Source organism: Microcaecilia unicolor, chromosome 10 (genome assembly GCF_901765095.1).
Source record: "Microcaecilia unicolor chromosome 10, aMicUni1.1, whole genome shotgun sequence".
NCBI classification, from domain to species: domain Eukaryota; kingdom Metazoa; phylum Chordata; class Amphibia; order Gymnophiona; family Siphonopidae; genus Microcaecilia; species Microcaecilia unicolor.
The window spans coordinates 13977968-13999273 of record NC_044040.1 but is presented as its reverse complement, the minus strand read 5'-3'; the positions used below and the strand labels follow the sequence as shown (position 1 = coordinate 13999273).

The following is a 21306-nucleotide window of genomic DNA, read 5'->3' as shown; positions in this document are numbered from 1 at the left end:
ACAGTAGCCAAAACGCTTGAGTGCCAGCATCTGTTCGTTACTGGGTTTTATTACTGCTACACAAGCGAGGTTATTTTTGAACTTCAGTCCAGCATTGGGTTTCTCATTTTTTGCCATCAGCTAGAAAGCTGGGCATGTCTGTATTGGATTTATATTATCACACGGCCCGTGTCGGGTTATTGATGTAGAATATCAAGCCATTGATGTACAAGACTGATCTACGTTGTGAATTAAAGATATGTTCCGTTTTTGAAGGCTGTTTGTGCTTTTTGTATTTTTTTTGTTTCATTTGTACCCCGCGCTTTCCTACTCTTGGCAGGCTCAATGCGGCTTACATGGGGCAATGGAGGGTTATGTGACTTGCCCAGAGTCACAAGGAGCTGCCTGTGCCTGAAGTGGGAATCAAACTCAGTTCCTCAGGACCAAAGTCCACCACCCTAACCACTAGGCCACTCCTCCACTGTTGCTACTATTTGAGATTCTACATGGAATGTTGCTATTCCACTAGCAACATTCCATGTAGAAGTCGGCCCTTGCAGATCACCAATGTGGCCGCGCAGGCTTCTGCTTCTGTGAGTCTGACGTCAGACTCACAGAAACAGAAGCCTGCGCAGCCTTCTACATGGAATGTTGCTAGTGGAATGGCAACATTCCATGTAGAATCTCCAATAGTAGCAACGTTCCATGTAGAATCTCCAATAGTATCTATTTTATTTTTGTTACATTTGTACCCTGCGCTTTCCCACTCATGGCAGACTCAATGCGGCTTACATGGGGCAATGGAGGGTTAAGTGACTTGCCCACATGGTAAACATTTCCGCCTAAGCATCTTCTATAAGCGGCACCTAGATTTAGGCACAGTATATAGAATACACTTCGTTGATATCCCAGCGCCTAAAACTACGCACCTCCATTTACACCAACGAAAATGTGGTGTAAATCCCTGCATGTAGATTTACGCTCACAGGGCCATATTCTCTAACTACACATGTAAAATTTGGAACGCCCACGAAACACCCATTTCCCTGCCTATAGCCACGCCCCTTTTGAGCTGTACGCATTAGAATTTTGGTGCAGTTCATTACAGAATACGCTTAGCAAGTTCTGTGCGTAAATTCTAATTATTGCCAATTAGTGTTAACTATTGCTTAAGTGCTTTTATCAACGCTGATTAGCTTGTTAAGCCAATTAAGTTGCACGCGTTGTTATAGAATACGCCAGGATTTTGGCGCAGATCTCTGGGTGCGCTCTATAGAATCCGGCAGATAGCAACTAAAGTTGTGCGCGCAAATCAGTGCGCACAGCCAATTTGTACATGCAAGTTAATTGATTAATGAGCCAATCAGCATCAATAATTGTCTGCTAACCAATTAGCATTAATTGGCATTAATTGGGAGTTTCGCACACATCACATTCTATAACGCTGTGCGCAGAACTCCTATAGCATGTAATTTCAAGGGGGTGTGGACAGGGGCATTGTTACAGAATAGACTCGATTGGCACGTAACTTAAGCACCAGCATTTACACGCTTTTCGTAGGCATAGTAGGCGCCATTTATATGCTTGGCGCTATTTTATAAAGGGTTCAGATCCTAAATAGAATAATGTTCAGTGCTTACGTTTTTCAGTGTGATTTTCTTGGCGCCATCTATAGAATCCTAGTCTATATTGTTTGATACTTGAGTGGATGTAAATAAACAGGCATCCCTGGAAAATGTTCCAGTAAACAAACAAACAGCTGCCAGGAGATTCCCCTGGTGCCCGACCTTTCTAAAGCAGCGTGCTGATGTTTTAATAGGAAATTTCCTGGCAGAATCAAAACCAAGTGCTCCTGCCTTCCAGGGACTGAAATGAAGATCATTAGCATAAAGCCTCTGATGCTGGTCCTGCCTGTCTGAGTGCAGGAGGGCAGGCGTGCAGGCAGAGGTTTGGCAGGGTGGAAGTGGAGGCGTCTCGCTACATGGCAAGGACTGCTGTGCTGGTTTTATCGGTGCCAGCCTTAGCCTGCCAGGTTGGAAGGCTATATTGCAGTTACCGCAGGCAGCTGAGTATCTGACCGCTGCTCCAAGATGATTCCGTGGACCGGGGCCATTCCAAGCAGGAGGAGGGGGAACCTCCCGATTTCTGTTTGCACATGAAACACCAGGGTAAAATTCTCATCTCTAAGGGGTCCTTTTACTAAGGTGCGCTGAAAAATGGCCTGTGGTAGTGTAGGTACGTGTTTTGGGCGTACGCAGAATCATTTTTCAGCGCACCTGCAAAAATTGAAAATTGCTGCACGTCCATTTTGGGTCTGAGACCTTACTGCCAGCCATTGACCTAGCGGTAAAGTCTCACGCGGTAACCGGGCAGTAATGACCTACACGCATCCGAAATATTTTGGACGTGCGTATCGGACACGCACCAAAAATGAAATTACCACAGGAGCCATGCGGTAACTCCATTTTGGCACGCGTTGGGCGAGCGTAAACGCCTACGCGGCTTAGTAAAAGGACCCTTAAACTCTCTTCCTCAGTTCTCTTTCTACGTCTTTCTACCTCTGGAATTTTCTCAGGGGATCCACTTACACCCCCTACTGGATGGGACTGCATGTTGCAACTCCTGTAGGGTACGTTGGATGACACCATGCCCTGTGCAAGGGCAAAAGGACCTGATACTTGTCTTAGAAAAAATATATTATTTTAAAATTTCATTTTACTTGTATTCTTGGCGAACTTCTCTTTCTGTGTCTGATTATTTCTGTGCAAACTGACACGTGTAAGCTAAATTCTCCAACCCCGTAGCTGAAAGGTTCAAGAAAAGAAACAGTTTTCAATTGCTAGGCTGCAGGGACCCTTTATCAAAAACTAAAGACAATTCCTGCAGTGCACACGGTAATCTCCACTGGAATATCCAGTGTTAATTTCCTTCAGGATCTGATAAGTTTGGGCAGCACAAGCAGTAGAAGGTTCTCTTGCCTTTATGATGGCACTGGATTTGGTTAGAACTTTCAGGAGTAGCTTAGAACTGAAATGCTTACCTCTTAATATATATAGAGAGAGTGAAAGCAATTTGGCTGTCCCTCCCTCCTTCCCCCCATATCAACAGAACCAATTTTTCCTAATAATTGCAGCGAAAGCACCACCTACAGATATGGTACTAAGATGTTGAAGAGGGCTAGGATGGGAGGGGGGTTTCCCAATGAGGAATGCCAATGGGAAATGCAGAAATTGCCTGGAGAAAAATGGGGGGTGGGGGGGGTGGGGGGGGAGACTTCAAGGGTTCATTAATGGACGCTAATGTGCAATGGGGGTAGATGGAATCAAGGATGAGGTCTGTGTGAATACCAAATGAATTCATCAAAACGAGATCCATTATAACGAGACTGCCAAATAAATTCAGGGTGATGGGGCTGTGAAGGTAAACATCAGTCAGAGGGAACTCCGCTGGTAGCTAAGGGACTGTAAAGTGGAGTCCCATTGGGTCACTTCTGTCATGTAACATTGATTCATGGCCACTTATTGGAAAGTGCTTCCAGGGACTTCATTGTTGTATGATCTCAATGACTTGATCTTGTGTATAGGAAGGATTTTGCTTTTGTCACTGCATTGTGGAAAACTCTAGCTATGAAGTACAAAGAACTGGCTTAAGAGTTGTATGTAAGATTGTTTTATTGCTTTAATTATAAGTTGCACAGGGAAACGGAGATACCAGGTACCTTATAAAGCTGGAATAATTTCCACTTGTGTTCACCAGGATGGTGAGCATGAGAAGCGAACAAAACACAAAGCAGAATCCTTACCTCTGGTACTAATTAGGACTAGAGGGGTGAATATTCAACCGGCAGTGGTCAGCGTCATTCCCAGATATTCAGGGGACTTTTTACTACGCCGCGTAGGTGCCTATGCCTGCATCCAATGTACATCAATTTGGAGCTACCGCCTGGCTACTGCATGGCCAAGGTGGTAATTTCATTTATGACGTGCATCCGGTATGCATACCGGAAAATAATCTTTATTTTCCGGCGCGCGGCAGAAACCAGGCGGTAATCGTCATTCTACACGCATAGACGATTACCACACGGTTAACACGCGAGACCTTACCGCTAAATCGATGACTGGTGGAAAGGTCTCAGACCCAAAAGGGACGCGCGCCAATTTTCATTTTGCCGCACTTCCATTTTTGGCAACAATTTTAAAAAGTCCTTTTTTTACAGACGCGCTGAAAAATGGATCTGTGTGCACTCAAAACACGCAACTACACTAGCGCAGCCCATTTTTCAGTGCACCATAGTAAAAGGACCCCTGGGTGTCAGGGCTGTCTTCAAGCAGTGGAATCGAATATCCAGGTTTATGTGGTCGTCTATCTGTTATGGCTAATGAACTCGGCACCAGTGGCGTTCCTAGGCTGGCTGACACCCAGGGCGGATCACCGATGTGCCCCCCCCCCCCGGTGCAGCGCGCTCCCCCCCGGCGAAATTACACCCCCCTGGGTGCATTTTTTACCTGCTGGGGGAGGTGCCGTGCGCCTGTCGGCTCTGAGTCCGCTCGTTCCCTGCTGCTCCCTCTGCCCCGGAACAGGAAGTAACCTGTTCCGCGCAGAGGGAGCAGCAGGGAGGGAACGAGCGGACTCGGCCAACAGGCGGTCAGCACCCCCCCAGCGGCGTGCACCCGGGGCGGACCGCCTCCACCGCCCCCCCTTGGTACGCCACTGCTCGGCACCATCAATAATTGCATGCTTACAACTGCTTATTGATGGTAATTGGCAGACCTTAAATTTGCACCTGCATCTCACTGCGTGCTGTTCTATAAAGCACGATGCTTGCAAAGGGGGCATGGCTAGGGGGTGTGTTACGAGTGTTCTAAAAGTTGTGCACGGATTTACCAAATTCACCCAAAGCACACCTAAGCTAGAAGCCATCATTTACACCTGCTTTTAGCCATTTACTGAATTCTCTCCACAATGTGCAGCCAGGCTACAGAGACCCTTTATCTTTATTCTGTGTGCAGGGGAAGAGATGGGGGATTTATAAGAACATAGGTGTTGCCCTACTGGGACAGATCAAGGTCCATCAAGCCCAGTACCCTGTTTCCAACAGTGGCCAATCCAGGTTAAAAGTACCTGGCAAGATCCCAAACTGCAAAATAGATTTTATGCCAAGCCCATCTTTAAAAAGGCGTAGGGACTTTCCTTTTAAGAAGTTATCCAAACCTTTTTTTAAACACTGCTAAGCTAACTACTTTTACCATATTCTCTGGCAGTGAATTCCAGAATTTAATTACAAGTTGAGTGAAAAAAATATTTTCTCCAATTTGTTTTAAATTTACTACTTACTAGCTTCATTGTATGCCCCCTAGTCTTAGTATTTTTAGAAAGAGTAAACAAGTGATTCATGTCCACCCATTCCATTCCAATTATTATTTTATAGAACTCTATCATATCTACGCTCAGTAGTCTCTTCTCCAAGCTGAAGAGCTCTAGGCTCAGACTTTTCTCATTGAGATATTTGGAAATTTGCCACAGTCACCAATCAAGTAATATGTGCACCTGCCCCTGGGGTTGCCCTGAGCCATGCCTCTGAACTGGTGTAAAACCTACTCTGTATGCCTTTTATTTAGCTTTTGTTTCACCATAGGAGGACCCCTGAGGAAGGCTTTATTGCTGAAACACGGCCCGTGTTGGGTCAATGGAACTTCCTGTTTCCAGGAATACATCAGAGGGAAGGCTGTGGGGCCGGTGCGAGCAGAATGTATGAGTCGCTGCAGGCGAAGATCTGCTATTGGCAATTGTTGGGAGTTTTCAGCTGGTGGGGCTTGGGGATACCTGCCAGCCACATCATAGGCGTGTTGCTACTGGGTGGGCCTGGGCCCAAAGTGGGTGGGCCTCTGCCCACCCGGGCCCACCCTTGGCTACGCCACTGTGTGGTAGTCCTAATTGGTAGTCCTAATTTAGCACGGTTAGATAGGATGGTATGGTACTTTCGGTGTTGCCGCAGACTTAGATATTTACCCTCGGATTCTATAGAGCATGACTTGAATTGTAAGTGCAAATCCAGGTGTATTCTGGATTTGCACATGCAACTTAATTACTTAACAAGCCAATCAGTGCCGATAAGTGCCAATTAATAAGCAATTATTGACACTAATTGGCTTTAATTAGAATTTATACGCACAACTGTCTAAGCATATTGCGTAACATGATGCGCATAAATTCTAAGTTGCATAGTTGAGAAGGGGGTGTAGTCTTTTCTAAAATGTATGCGCATTGTTATAGAATACACCTGGTTCGTGCTTAATTGAGGCATCGGTGTTTATTTGTTTTACTTGGCATAACTGCCCGTGACTAAGTTTAGTCATGTGGACGGGTGCTCGGCATATTCTGTTACAAGAAATTATTTATTTTGGGGAAAATAGCTCGCGAGCACTCGCTACTGTTTATAATTTAAGAGCAGGTGCTGTATTTATAAGTTTTAGGATATTAATTTCTCCACCAATCACCAAAGGTGATAATTGCAATAAATTAAATAAATTAAATATATATAGCTTCAATATACTCAGAACACAAAGAGACTGTATTTTTAGCTTCAAAAAGGTTGATTTAATATACAATTGCACACGAGAGGTAGGTTTTAAGAGATCTTTACAGGTAATCTGTGCATAAAATAGAACAAAGTAGCAGGTAGGTTAACTTACAAGTCCTTGTTACAAGCATGCTGTGGTCCAGCTGATTGATGAGCACATGTTTCAGGAGCAAGGCATCAGCAGACCTCAAAGAGAGCAGCAGGTCCCAAGAGGAGGAGGCAGTTGATGAAAATCTCCCTCTTGGGAAACAGCTTGTCCTTTTATATCTTGCAAGCCGCAGGAGGATATGCCATGTGGATCTTTGCTGGCTTCCTGGTTTTTTGCACACGACCCCTGAGCATTTGCAAAGCATTGTGGTATCTTGGTCTCATGTCTGCACACAACCCCTGAGTTGGTCTCATGTCTTATGACATCACGAGACTTACAGTCTGGATTTTGCTGGCAAATGTCTTTTGATGTCCTGTTCAGTCTCTGGGGCAGATACACATTACAAGTCCTTCCTTTCTGCACATGTCTGGAAGCTGATGGGAGGGGCAGGTATACCTTTGACAAGCAAATGTCCTGTTTATGCTTCCTCTGAGTTCTTTGTTTTATTCAGGTGGTGCCCACCTTAGTCATGCCTTTGTTAGGTGGGAGGGCAGAGGAAGCTCTTTTGTGTTTGTTAAGTGTTTGTAGTTAACTATCCCTGCTCTCAGAAGTTCCCAGAAAAAGGAATGGAGAGAGAGAGGCTTGAAATGAAACTATTCTCTCTGCTGCCGTGTCAAATATATATTTTTAAAAGATACACAAATATATTGGTGTATATATATAATCCAGCAAATCTGCTACATATTTCAGTAATAAACAGATACCATTACAATTCTATAAACCACGTGGAAATTTAGGGGTATTATATAAGGTACACCTAAATTTAGGTGTACTTTATAAAAGACGCCTAGGCATATTTTTTGGTGCTGATTTTTTTAGACATGCTATTTTAATGCTGGAACCCAGACTTGACCCAGAATTGAATACCTCGGTCTATTTTAGCCAACAGTGGTCAGCATTTAGAAATAGCACTGAAACAGATAAGCACATTTGCAGAAAAGGAATGCTGTCACACAGACCTGTGAAGATGACATAAGAGAAATAACTGAGGTCAGTCAGGATAAGGACAGATGGATAAGGTTTTCCTTTTCTCGTTCCAAAAAGCGAAGCGAGAAGCAATAAAAGCAGAGAAACTGGAAAATTCTTCAAGTTATTCTAAGCAACTCAAGAAAAGATTTTGCATGAGCTATGTAATATAAAATACTGAATAAAGGTAGTGGATTGTGGCAAAAAAAAAAAAAAAAAAAGAAATACACTTACTACTGCTGGCTGAATATTAATCAGTAAATGTTTCAAAATGCACATCATTGGATTGGAGGGGGAAGGAATTCTCTAAGCTAGCCGTCCTGTAGTGAAGCATCAGGCTACCACGGGATTTAGACAGGTAACAGTATTTTTTATCTTGCATGCTACCACTCTGGCCATTCTGTGAGCTGATAAAATATAGTATAGCACTTTACGTGATGTTTTATTGTGCGTATCAAATTTTTAACAACTTGCATGGTGAAAGTTTGTAGTTGGTTTTTTTACTGTAGAGGTCTCATACTGAATTTTGATCTCAGAACTCATCACAGATCAAAATTTTGCATAAATGCTTTTCAGACATGCTGCTATTCAGAAATTGTCAGCGTTGTGAACTGCAAGTGTGTGTATGTTTTATCCACTCTGTATTTATAACTTTACTATTATGTCACCTTCAAGAACAACTGGAAAACAGAAACTTAGGTAGAAATGATACAGAAGCATATCGAGAAAACAAATCACCCTCCCTCCAACCAAGAAAGGAAAGTTCTAAAATATATCATCCTAACTTCATCTGACCCAAAGTCCAGAGAGATCCAGAAAAGGGAGTAAGAAAAACCGTAAAGACGGGAAAAAAATCACAGAAATCGTAGAAGCATTATCAATTCAAAGATATCCTATGCTTCATTATGCTTAGTGTTTATCATCCTAGCACCTACATTTTGTCCACCTTTTGAGAATGTACTTGGTGCAGCGTTGGTCACATGTAGGGTTACCACATTTTGCCCCCCCCCCCCCAAAAGGAGGATGCATGCCCCACCCCTATCACATCTGCCCCACCCCCTTCACACCCACCCACCTCTTTCACGCCCTTGCTCCGCCCCTTTCACACCCTCGCTCTGCCCCTGTCACATTTTCCCCTCCCCTTACCTTACCACACACCCCGTCACTCCCCCCCCTTACCTTACTACTGCCCTGGTGGTCTAGTGACCTCTTCGGGGCAGGAAGCAGCCCCCTTTTTCCTGCCCGGAGCGCTGCCCTGCATGCATCCTTCCTTTTGCTGATCTCGGCGCCTTCAAAATGGCCACCGACAGTTGAAGTCTCGTGAGGTCCTACAACTCTCGGCGGCCATTTTGAATCGCCAGACAAACGGGCAGATTGGCAAAACCTGCCCGGTTGCCTGGACATGTCCTCAAAAAGAGGATATGTCCGGGTAAATCCGGACATATGGTAACTCTAGTCACATGGTTAGTCTAGAAGTGAGACTTGATCTCCAGGTTCCAAAGCTCTCAGCTCCTACCAGCAAATAGATCACCAGATGCAATGGAAGGGCTTTCGGTTTAATTATTTAGTTAACAGCAAGAGACAGATGTTCCGTGAGGTGACCTGAGAACTTTTGAAAAGGAATTTTTAATCTCTTGGAGCTGGAAACTACTCTGGCTTGCCAGCACAGAGGGAGACGGAGCTGCCATTGGGCCATTCTTTCGTACAATGCACGGAAGAGAATGGCTCATTAAGGGCTAGGAGCCAGAGGCTGCCTTAGTCATGAGTGACTTGAGAACGCGAGACCAGCCAGCGTGCAGAGCAGATGTTCTTTCAATTGCTATTGTATTCACATTAAGCGTCCTGTTTTCCTCCCAGTACTGCACCTCATTACTTACTGCCAGTAACTACAGCCAGATAAACTGAGGAAGAAAACACAAATTCAGGCTTTAATGACCACATCGCTGCTCTGAATTAATTGCAGCTTCCAAGATGGTGGACGTTAAAACATGGCCAGGGATGATCCTGATATAGGAACCGACTGACCATTGGAACAATAGGGCAGTGCCCGAGGGTCCACAGCAGTAAGGGGCCCACTTTCCCCTAGACTCCATCTAGTTTTTGATAGGTGGTCAAGGTCCCTTGACCCTTTTTGCCCACGGGCCCAGATCACTGTCGGTCTGCCCCTGTCCGACTTAGAGATGCTCTCAACTCTCCTGCAAAATCTTTCCGAAATATTTTGCTCGTCTCTCTTTTTATCTTATTCTTGATTCTTCTCCTTTTTTATTTTTTAAATCTTATTCTCATTCCAACCTGATTTGCTATTAGAATAACAAGCCTGTATCTTGACTTATGGTTCTAGATCCCTGTTTTTAAACATTTCTTTCTCCGAAGTCATGACTTGGTTTTTTTAGACTGCATTTTGAATCATAGGTTGGCGAAGGAATATCCCTCAAAAACTGATATATTTTCAATTGGGTTAAAATGTTCAAAAGTCGCAGCCATGTTACAGCTGACACACAACACAGCTTGTTCTCTTGACCGTTCCAGCGTTGGCGTCTGCTCACGAAGCATCAGCAACAAACCGTATGATACTACAGTCCAATTATTAATTAGCATACAGCATTATATCTGTTATCGCAAGGTTAACTACAAGGTTCATACATCCAATAGAACATGCCTGATGCAGGCCGCTTTTGGCCGAAACATGCCCCAGTTTGAGCTGCAATAAGCTAAGTAGCTGTGTTTGACAATAACGTTTTGCACTATGGCTGTTGTATATAGTATATATATGCACTAGAAGCACATGAATGAATATCCAGGGAGGAGGTTGGTAGAGGACCTGTGATTATATCATGGTGATCATATCTATGCAATCTTATTGATTAAAGATATCACCGGTCTGAGGTCCTCTTCCTCTCCGTTTCTAATTCACTGTCTTACAATTTATATGAATTACCCGCTGCTTTTTGGACCTAATCTAGACTACTGCAATATTATTTATATTTGCTGCACTAAATCTTTGATAAAGATATTAGTCCTGAATACAGTCGCATGGCTGATTTGATTCTGCTTCATTACTCTTGCAAAGACTCATTGGTTACCCATATATGCAAGATGTAGATTCATCTCTATACACTGACATTTAAGATGCTCCTCTTTAGCCGACAGGCTGGATTACATATTTATTTATTTATTTATTTATTGCATTTGTATCCCACATTTTCCCACCTATTTGCAGGCTCAATGTAGCTTACATAGTTTTGTTACGACATTATTATTCCAGGATATCAGATAAAATTAGTAATGTGCAGAGATTGAGTAGGGGAAGAAAGAAAGGAAGTGATTAGGCGGGTAAGTATAGAAGGTGGACTTTCGTAACTGAGTTGGTTGGTGGGGTGGATTAGTGAAGCTATGGATTCTCTTTGTAGGCCTTGTTGAAGAAATATGTCTTTAGAGATTTGCGAAAGTTGGTTGTTTCGTCAATTGTTTTCAGGTCTGTAGGTAATGCATTCCATAGCTTCGTGCTCATGTACGAGAAGGTAGTGGCATGCATCAGCTTGTATTTTAGTCCTTTGCAGCTGGGGAAGTGCAGATTGAGAAATTTGCGGGATGATCTTGTGGCGTTTCTGGTAGGTAGGTCCACGAGGTTTAACATGTAGATTGGGGCGTCTGCATGAATGATTTTGTGTACAATTGTGCAGATTTTGAACGCAATGCGTTCCTTGAGTTTATTTATGTTGCATATGAAAACCGGATCCAGAATTAGGAACCTAATGTTGTTAGCTCTTCCTTCAGTTAGACATGTTACCAAATACAGGATATTTAATTCCTCTCTTTGTTTTCAAGTCTTTTCCGTATGGAACTCATTATCACCACAATTTCGAATCTTCACCATTTATTATGCTTTTAGGAAAGCTCTTAAGACATTTTTATTTATGGAATTTAATATGAATTGATTTTAACCTCAGATTTTGTATGCTGACTTCTAACCAGAGATGTATTGTTTTTTTATTGTGTTCTGCGTAACGTAACCATCAAAAGTGAAGCCGGCGATTTTGTAGGGGTCCAGGGACAGAGTTGGCACTTATGAAGTTAAGAGGAGATTTTCAGCACTTACTTGCCTTAAGGGGTCCTTTTACTAGGCTACAGTAAGTACTAGCACGTGCTTACCTCAGCAAAAAGTGCTTACCACTGGGCGTCCTGCAGTAATTTGCAAATTTGTGTGCGCGTCCCACGTTCTAATAAATAAACTTTATTTTTTAGCACTGGGGGAAGGTCAGGGGTGAAGAGTAGGCTGCTCTGCGCCAGTCAGTTAGTGCAGTTACACTGCCACGTGTTAAATGATTAGTGCGTGGTTAGCGTGTGAGCCCTTACCACCTATAAAATGCACTAATGGCCACTACTGGGAAATAGAAAAATCACAGAAGGCAAAAGTAGAGGCTTACCAAAGACAAATCACCACTGGAGATATGAATCCAACAGTCTTTATTGTTATACTTAAAAGAAGGGTCCTTCTTTTAAGCAGAAGCCTGCGCGGCCACATTGGTGATCTGCAAGGGCCGACTTCTACATGGAATGTTGCTAGTGGAATAGCAACATTCCATGTAGAATCTCAAATAGTAGCAACAGTGGAGGAGTGGCCTAGTGGTTAGGGTGGTGGACTTTGGTCCTGGGGAACTGAGTTTCATTCCCACTTCAAGCACAGGCAGCTCCTTGTGACTCTGGGCAAGTCACTTAACCCTCCATTGCCCCATGTAAGCCGCATTGAGCCTGCCATGAGTGGGAAAGTGCAGGGTACAAATGTAACAAAAATAAAATAGATACTATTGGAGATTCTACATGGAATGTTGCTACTATTGGAGATTCTACATGGAATGTTGCTATTCCACTAGCAACATTCCACGTAGAAGGCTGCGCAGGCTTCTGTTTCTGTGAGTCTGACGTCCTGCACGTATGTGCAGGACGTCAGCCTCACAGAAGCAGAAGCCTGCGCGGCCACATTGGTGATCTGCAAGGGCCGACTTCTACATGGAATGTTGCTAGTGGAATAGCAACTTCCATGTAGAATCTCAAATAGTAACAACAGTGGAGGAGGGTCCTTCTTTTAAGTATAACAATAAAGACTGTTGGATTCGTATCTCCAGTGGTGATTCGTCTTTGGTCAGCCTCTACTTTTGCCTTCTGTGTTTTGTCATCGTAGAGGATTTTTCCTGACTTGTATTTTGGATTTAAATAGAAAAATCAGCCATTTTATTCATGTAGTAAAAAGTGGCTGTAGCGGGCGGAAATGACCCGCATAAGCATGTGCTGAGGCCGCTTTACCGCATCTTAGTAAAAAGGGCCCCTGAGTTAAGGGGAGAAAAAGGACCACTTAAAACAAAGTCCTATCTTTGTCCAGTTTATCTTAGGGGTCCTTTTCCAAAGCGGCCTTAGCACGCCCTTTGGTGGGTTTTTCCCACAATCCAAGGCCGTTTTTTTTTTACCTCAGCTGGAAAATGGTCACTTTTCCATTTTCTGAATTCATGGCCACATGTTAATGTTTAATCTATCAAAAGGCTCACATCGGTGGTGATAGCATCAGTTAGAAGGCGCTAAGTAACTCTTGGCTCAGATCCCTTGAGAAAGCGACAGCGAAACGGGTGCCTGTCGGGACTTACCGAGCCAGAAGATAAGCGTTGCCTTGTATTATTATTCTTATGCCCATTGCAGGTCACTCATTATAAGGTTGCTTGGTTAAAATGATTAACACATAATTTTTTTTTAATCTACAAAAACATTCATATAAGTAGTCATAAAAATGTAACAAATATAGACGGAGGGGTTTTTTGTCAATGATTATATCAGTCTTTGCTTTTATGATTGCTATTATCCAATTCTTTTGCTCTGTTTCCTCTTATTCTAACTTTTTACTTTCGTAAATCATAAACAAATTGTCATTATGGCACATTTTCCGAATGCTTAAAGACTTGGGGCCTCTTTTGCAAAGCCGCATTTCCGATTCTTGTTGCAGCAAATGAGAGAGAGCCCATTCAATTACTATGGGCTTCCTCTCATTTGCCGCGCCGCAATCGCTAGCACGGCTTTGTAAAAGAAGTGCTTTGCATTTTCAAGACTATTAAAATCCCTTCATCCGATAGTGCCTCAACCAGCCTTAGGTAGATTTTGTCACTCTAATTTATTTATTTGTTACATTTATATCCCACATTTTCCCACCTATTTGTAGGCTCAGTGTGGCTTACATAGTACCGGAGAGGCGTTTGCAGACTCCGGTGTGAACAAATACAAAGTGATGTTGTGGTAAGATAAAGTTCATGTGGCACAGCCACACTAGGGAATCGTACAACGGAAGAGTTGTGTTATGTCCATTACGTTCTTTAGTTTTGTTGTGTTGCAAAGATCAAGCATTTATGTTAGATCAACTTGACTAAACCATTATGGACTAGATTCTGTATCTCACGCCTAAGAAAAAAATGGACGCCATAAGAAAACACATTTAGGTGTATTCTATAAACCTCGCCTTAATCTAGGCTTAGTTTACAGAATATGCCCAACCCCCATTTTCCGCAACTATATTTAGTCACAGCCATTTACGCCAATGAAAACCTGATGTAAATGACGTCGCCTAAATTTATGCGTGGAACGGGCCTATTCTATAACGGTATACATAAATTCTAGGAACGCCCATGACCCATCCGTGCCCCTCCCATGGCCACGCCCCCTTTTCAGTTCCGTGTCTTAGAATTTACGTGCATCGCTTTAGGGAAGACTCTTAAACATTTGTGCACGTAAAGTCTAATGCTAATTAGTGTCAATAATTGCTTGTTAAGTGCAATCATCAGTGCTGATTAGCTTGCCAAGCTAATTAAGTCGCGCAGGCCAATCCAGAATATGACCGGATTTACTTGCACAACTTAAGTCGCGCTATAGAATTTGGGGTTGTGTGTTTATAGCCTGACTTTAAGAGGGAAGAGGTCATCCAAAGTGTACAACAACTGTACAAAGTAGTTAAGTTAATTTTTCTCTAATAAAACAAATTACAAACATTGACGTCCTCACTGAACATTGTATCTAAGATTAGACTTTATGCAGGCAAAAAAATCAGTGTTTGATATATTGGTGTCACACACCTAACTGGTTTGGTTTTCAAGGTATTCAAAGTAGAGGAGTGTGGTAGCCGTGTTAGTCCACTCTTAAGGTTATCAATAGAAATCAAACAAAATAAAACATGGAAAAGAAAATAAGATGATACCTTTTTTATTGGACATAACTTAATACATTTCTTGATTAGCTTTCGAAGGTTGCCCTTCTTCCTCAGATCGGAAATAAGCAAATGTGGTAGCAGATAGTATATATAAGAGAAACATCAAAGCATTACTTTGACAGTCTGACAGAGTGGGAGGGTGGGAGTATGCATGGGGACATCAAAGCATTTCATTGATATTCTAACAGGATGGGTGTTGGTAGGTGAGAGGAGGGTAATAAACAGAGAAATAGAGAAATACAACTTTATGGTTTATAATGGGCTAGGAACCCTAGATCCTTGTTCCTAGCCCATTATAAACCATAAAGCTGTATGTCTCTGTTGATCACCCTCCCCTCACCTATCCACACCCATCCTGTTAGAATATCAATGATATGCTTTGATGTCCCCATGCATACCTCCGACCCACCCCCATCCTCCCACCCTGTCAGACTGTCATAGTAATGCTTGAATGTTTTCACTTATATACACTGTCAGCTAGCACATTTGCTTATTTCCGATCTGACGAAGAAGGGCAACCTTCAAAAGCTAATCAAGAAATGTATTAAGTTATATCCAATAAAAAAGGTATCATCTTATTTCGTAAGACCTTTGAAGTCAGAATGATTGAATATTTTAACACCCACCAGAAAGGACTTAACAAGGATCTGGGGTTCCTAGCCCATTATAAACCATAAAGCTGTATGTCTCTGTTGATCACCCTCCCCTCACCTATCCACACCCATCCTGTTAGAATATCAATGATATGCTTTGATGTCCCCATGCATACCTCCGACCCACCCCCATCCTCCCACCCTGTCAGACTGTCACAGTAATGCTTGAATGTTTTCACTTATATACACTGTCAGCTAGCACACTTGCTTATTTCCGATCTGAGGAAGAAGGGCAACCTTCGAAAGCTAATCAAGAAATGTATTAAGTTATGTCCAATAAAAAAGGTATCATCTTATTTTCTTTTCCATGTTTTATTTTGTTTGATTTCTATTGATAACCAAGGTATTCAAAAAAATTACTAAAAACTTATTTGTTTAGTAGAGCTTATTCCACTGTCCCCGATACTCTTTAATCCCCTAATTCCGTTTTGTCAGATTTTCCCCCTTTTTGCCTTATGTCTGCTTCCTGTTGTTGCTCCCGATTTCCCATCCGTATTCACTTATTTGGCTGCTTAAGTTACTGTATTTGTTACTTTTTATTTAACTATTATATCCTGCTGTATTATGTAATTTTCTTGTAACTTTGTTAGCCACATTGAGCCCGCACATGCTGGGAAAATCCCACAAGTGAACCAAATAAATAAATAAATAAATAAATATATATATATATATACATGTGTGAGGTAGACACATGGGGTCTGCAATTATGCATTATGTCTCATGCATATTCATTGTTGGTAGCCTAAAAACTATAACAGTCTGTTAGGCCTTTATACATTTTTAATATTTACTTGGACGAAAAGCTCAATGTTTTGGTTTTTTTTTTTTTTGGGGGGGGGGGGGGAGATATTTTGTACGCTGAGTTTAGCAGGAAACAGTGCTTTATTTGTGGAAGGCCTGATGTTGTGATGAAATAGAAATAAAACAAGGATTCGTTTTCCCAGTAGACCGGAGGTGAGTTTTCACCTGCCCGTATCACTTATCCCTCTGCTCACCCTCGTACACCGTTCCTCTGTTCTCTGGGTCTCCATTGTTCATTCTTTTGCTGTGGCCAGAATGAAAAGGTTCAACGTACATTGCGCCATTCACACTGATATGGGGTTTCGCCATATGGGAGTTGCAAAGCCTGCCCTTTGTGCGAAGGGAGATGAATGGGCATTAGCGAGGGGTCACGCAGAAGTTCAGACAGATGATCAGAGAACTGGAGCTGGCTGTGGGCACAGTGGGATTCGCACAGCTCCCGCCCTCTTTAGGGATCCAGTGAACCGGAGAGAAATCCTAGCAGATCTGAGCTCTTGAGAAGCACAGGAAAAGTTATCACTATTTCTAGGTAGACATGCAGCAGCTCAGGAGAATTTTGTGGGGAAAAGGCTGAGTTTTTCAAAATGTCTGGCAGTTTCAACCTTTTCTGCATCTCAGCCACTGAAAATGGGGCATGTATAGGTTTAAATGAGGCTGGAGTGAGCAGGCCTCAATGCTCTATTCTTTCTGCTCTGTACCTTTGATTTTTCTCTTTGCATAGCTTCAGTTCTTTGGTGGATGTTCCTCTAGAGATCTGGAAGCACTGAGCATTGATCCTTAGCCATCCTGAGAAAAGGAGCTTCATTGTGTCTGTTCCCTATTCTTACACTAGTTTAAGGCAGTATGGTTGACAAGCTGGATCACTAAGATATGCTGTCCAGCAAACGAGTTATAGGTGAGACCAGCTCAGTACATCTGTGATAGGGTTACCATATGTCCGGATTTACCTGGACATGTCCTCTTTTTGAGCACATGTCCGGGCAACCGGGCGGGTTTTGCCAATCTGCCTGTTTGTCTAGAAAGCCGGACAAACGGCCAGATTGCTAGCTTCCCCTCCCCTTACTTACTATTGCCCTGGTGGTCTAGTGACCTCTTCCACCTTCGGGGCAGGAAAGAGCCCCCTCTTTCCTGCCCGGAGCACTTCCCTGCATGCATCCTTCCTGTTGGTGATCTCGGCGTGATTCAAAATGGCCGCCGAAGTTGAAGTGACCTCGCGAGACTTCAACTCTTGGTGGCCATTTTGAATTGGCGCCGAGATCACCAATAGGAAGGATGCATGCATGCAGGGCAGTGCTCCGGGCAAGAAAGAGGGGGCTCTGTCCTGCCCCGAAGAGGTCACTAGACCACCAGGGCTGTAGTAAGGTAAGGGGAGGGGGGGGGTGATGGGGTGTGTGACAGGGGGAGGGGAAAATATGACAGGGGGCAGAGCGAGGGCGTGAAAGGGGGCAGGGTGTGGTGGGGCGGAGTGTGGTAGGGGCGGGGCATGTGTCCTTTTGGGGGGACAAAATATGGTAACCCTAATCTGTGACTAATTTTGGAGAGCTATGCTTCCTTCATAAGGTGGAGGTTAATGGACAAGTGGAAGCAACCCCCTTAACCTCCTACCAGGGTTACGGCCCTCACCCCCTTCCTTTCCTCATTTTCTAAGTATTTAATTTGGCTCACTTGGTTCTATTTTGAGTCTTAATCTCTCCATTACTATATCTCAGGGGAACAAACATCTCCATTTCTCAATGTTCTTCATTATGAGTCCTACACCAGCGTTCCATCACCCACCTTTTCCCTTGCTCAGGGCAAGAGGGTGAGGTCCGTCTAACCTCTTCCGTACATTTCCTGTACCTCTTACAGGAAAAGTTTAAGATTGGATAGTGCAGTCCCCATAGGATATGGAGCTACAGTAGACGCTAATGCAAAGTGGCGGCCATATTGCACTTTGGAGGACTTTGGCAGCCTTTGACACAAAAGCCACTAGTTTTTAGGTATCTATATTCATTTGAAACAACATAGGAAGTGTGAACAACTCGGCCATGTCATTTCATGATGTTGTGAAATGAAAATGAGCTGGAAAAAAAAAATCACAAAATGTCATGTTTTTTTTCGTTTGTTGTCAATGGTGCCTACTGTTTTGAAAGACTGTGAGGTTTTCAGAAAGAGGGCACCCTTTTCCCCGAGTTTGCCCTTTTTGAATGTGTGGACTATCAGGAAAGAGAGCGCCCTCTATGTGAAATGTACTCATTCTTTCAAAAGCGCACATATTCTTTATGACACTGCTTTTGTAATGAAACAAATGCCCCCAAAACCTGAACAAAGCCTACATTCTTGTAAACGACGTGGGAAATGACCCAAAATGAAAATGTTCTGGCTGCATTTCCCTATCAGTGTTCTAATAGGCTTCCTCCATCAGGACAGTGCAGAAAGAGCTACGCTGGACATCGCATATTCTTGAAATATTATCCTTAGCTCACTCTGCACCGAGCTGATGAAAGGAATATAGATCACGTCGGCTCAGCACAGATGTGTTGAGTTAGTCCAATGAACAGATCTCATCTATTGGTTTGTTGACTTTTATTTCTACCAATTCTTTCACTGACAACTTACGCTGAGCCTGGTGCTGTGGGATACACTGCAGTATTCCTGCTGTGCCAGGGGAAATTCACTCTTTCTGAAAGCTAATTAACTAGCGTTAGCTGCTTTGGCAGTGGGGGCGTAGAAGTTTGATCCTGACACTATGCTTTGAGTGGCTTATTCATCATTCACAGTATGAACAGAAGCAAGTTATTTGGCTACATGTGCTTAAAAATTGTTGTAAGCCAGTGGTTCCCAAACCTGTCCTGAGGCCTCCCCAGCCAGTCAGGTTTTCAGGATATCTACAATGAATATTCATGAGACAGATTTGCTTGCACTGCTTCCACTGCATGCAAATCTTTTTCATGAATGTTCCTTGTGGATATCCTGATAACCTGACTGGCTAGAGAGCCCCCCTCTCCACACAGACAGGTTTGGGGACCATTATTGTAAGCTTTTTGGAGTAAGGGCATTGCCCCAGGCAGAAAACTTAGATTGTGAGCTCACCAGGGACAGAAAAAGTATCTGTGTATAATATGTAAACTGATTTGGTTGTACCACAGAAAGGTGGTATATCAAATGCATTACCCATGACATATTGTAATTTTTCCCCATAATGTTCTGCTCACAGTGATGTATAGCAATGGTCTTATTCTTGGTTATGTAGGGGGATTTTTCCACCCATGCTTCTTAATCAGTAGGCAAAATTGGCCACTCCCTAGGCACATGAATGGAGCTGCCCTAGCTCTGAGAAGGAGGAAAGGAAGTGGAAGCTATTTGGTGACTCCTGCAAGTGCTGAGAGTTGGTTTTGGAGGAGACCTCTCTTGGGAAATGGAGATCATCTATAAGTAGGAATCTCCATGTTGGCACTGCAGGATGGGTGGGTGTCCAGATGCTATCAAAGAACACTACTGTAACCTGCTATCAGGGTACCTAAAATCTAGGTGTCTGTAGTTAGATCAGCCACAGACCTGGGCAGGCACCTGGATGTGTAACCGCAAAGGGGTGAAGACATTCCCACCACCATTTCCTCTAACCTGCGTGGGAGTCCTCCACCTACAGTCTTGCCAGTGAGGGGTGCTGTTTCACTATCACATTTTCAATTGTGCGGGACAAGCAAGCTCTGCAAAACTCCAGAGAACCTGCATGTCCTTAATGATTGAAAATACAGTACTGAAGCACTGCCCCCTATTGGCAGCAATGCAGCTGGAGGACTCCCGCTCAGCTTAGAGGGAGCAGTGATTCCTAGTATTCTTGCATGCACTTTATAGAATATGTACATTTCTACGTGCAAATGTGGCATTTAGCCATATTTGTACCGGCCATAGACATGGCATAAGTGGTCATACCTAAGTTGAGCGCACAGCTGGGTACATATGTTAGTATTCTATAACAGATCTGCCACACAGTCAAGTATCAGAAGTCACATCAAAATGCTTCAATACACTATGGAAACTGAGAAGGATTAGAGACTACTTTCCTAGAAAATCATTCCAGCTAATAGTGCAATCGATAATTTATTTATTTGTTGCATTTGTATCCCACATTTTTCCACCTATTTGCAGGCTTTATGCCGTAGTGGCGATTGCCATTTCCGGAATAAGAAATACAAAGTTCATATCTGATTAAGTTATAGAGTAGTTAGGCAGTAATTTGTAGAGCAAGTTAAACAATTAAATATAGAGAGTTCATTTCAGCATGAGAGGTAACATGATAGTTCGAACATTTTCATTACTGATAGAGTGGTTGAAGCAGTCACGTGTAAGAAAGTTCGGTTTTGTCAAGTTTTGGTAGAGTTCTGTTTCCTAGTGTTTAGGATGGATCTTTATGGTATGTGTTATTGAACAAGTTGGTTTTCAGTAGTTTTCGGAAGGTTGTTAGGTCGTGCATTCTTTTTATGATACTGTCAAAACTAGACTACTGTAATGCTGCATATGCAGGATACAAAGAAAACACAATAAAATTATTGCAAACCATCCAAGACACAGCAGCAAGACTGATATTTAAAAAGTCAAAATATGAGAGAGCAACTCCAGTGGTTGAAATGTTACACTGGCTTCCAATCCATTCTTCAAAATTAGTACCCTCATTTACAAAATACTATTCAGAATGTCCCCTGAATACATGCTGGATGTGATCGAATTGTCCCTAAGAAATGCAGACCCAGAAACCAGAGGCTACCTACTCCTCCACCTAGCCAACTGTAGAAACATAATTTACAAAACCTTTTTTTCATGGCTAGATTCAGCTACCTGGGCTCCAAATGGTGGAACTCTATTCCCAAGGTCACAAGAAACATCTCTAGTTATCTTCAGAAGAACTACCTTTTCAAAAAGTTGTACAACTAACAACATAAACTACAGACGTTCT

General features: G+C 43.0%; 1 protein-coding gene across 1 annotated transcript in view; it reads left to right on the top strand.

Moving 5' to 3' along the window:
• The window catches only part of PLXNA4 (plexin A4), a 944413-nt gene that overhangs the window by 368203 nt on the left and 554904 nt on the right, over positions 1 to 21306 (top strand).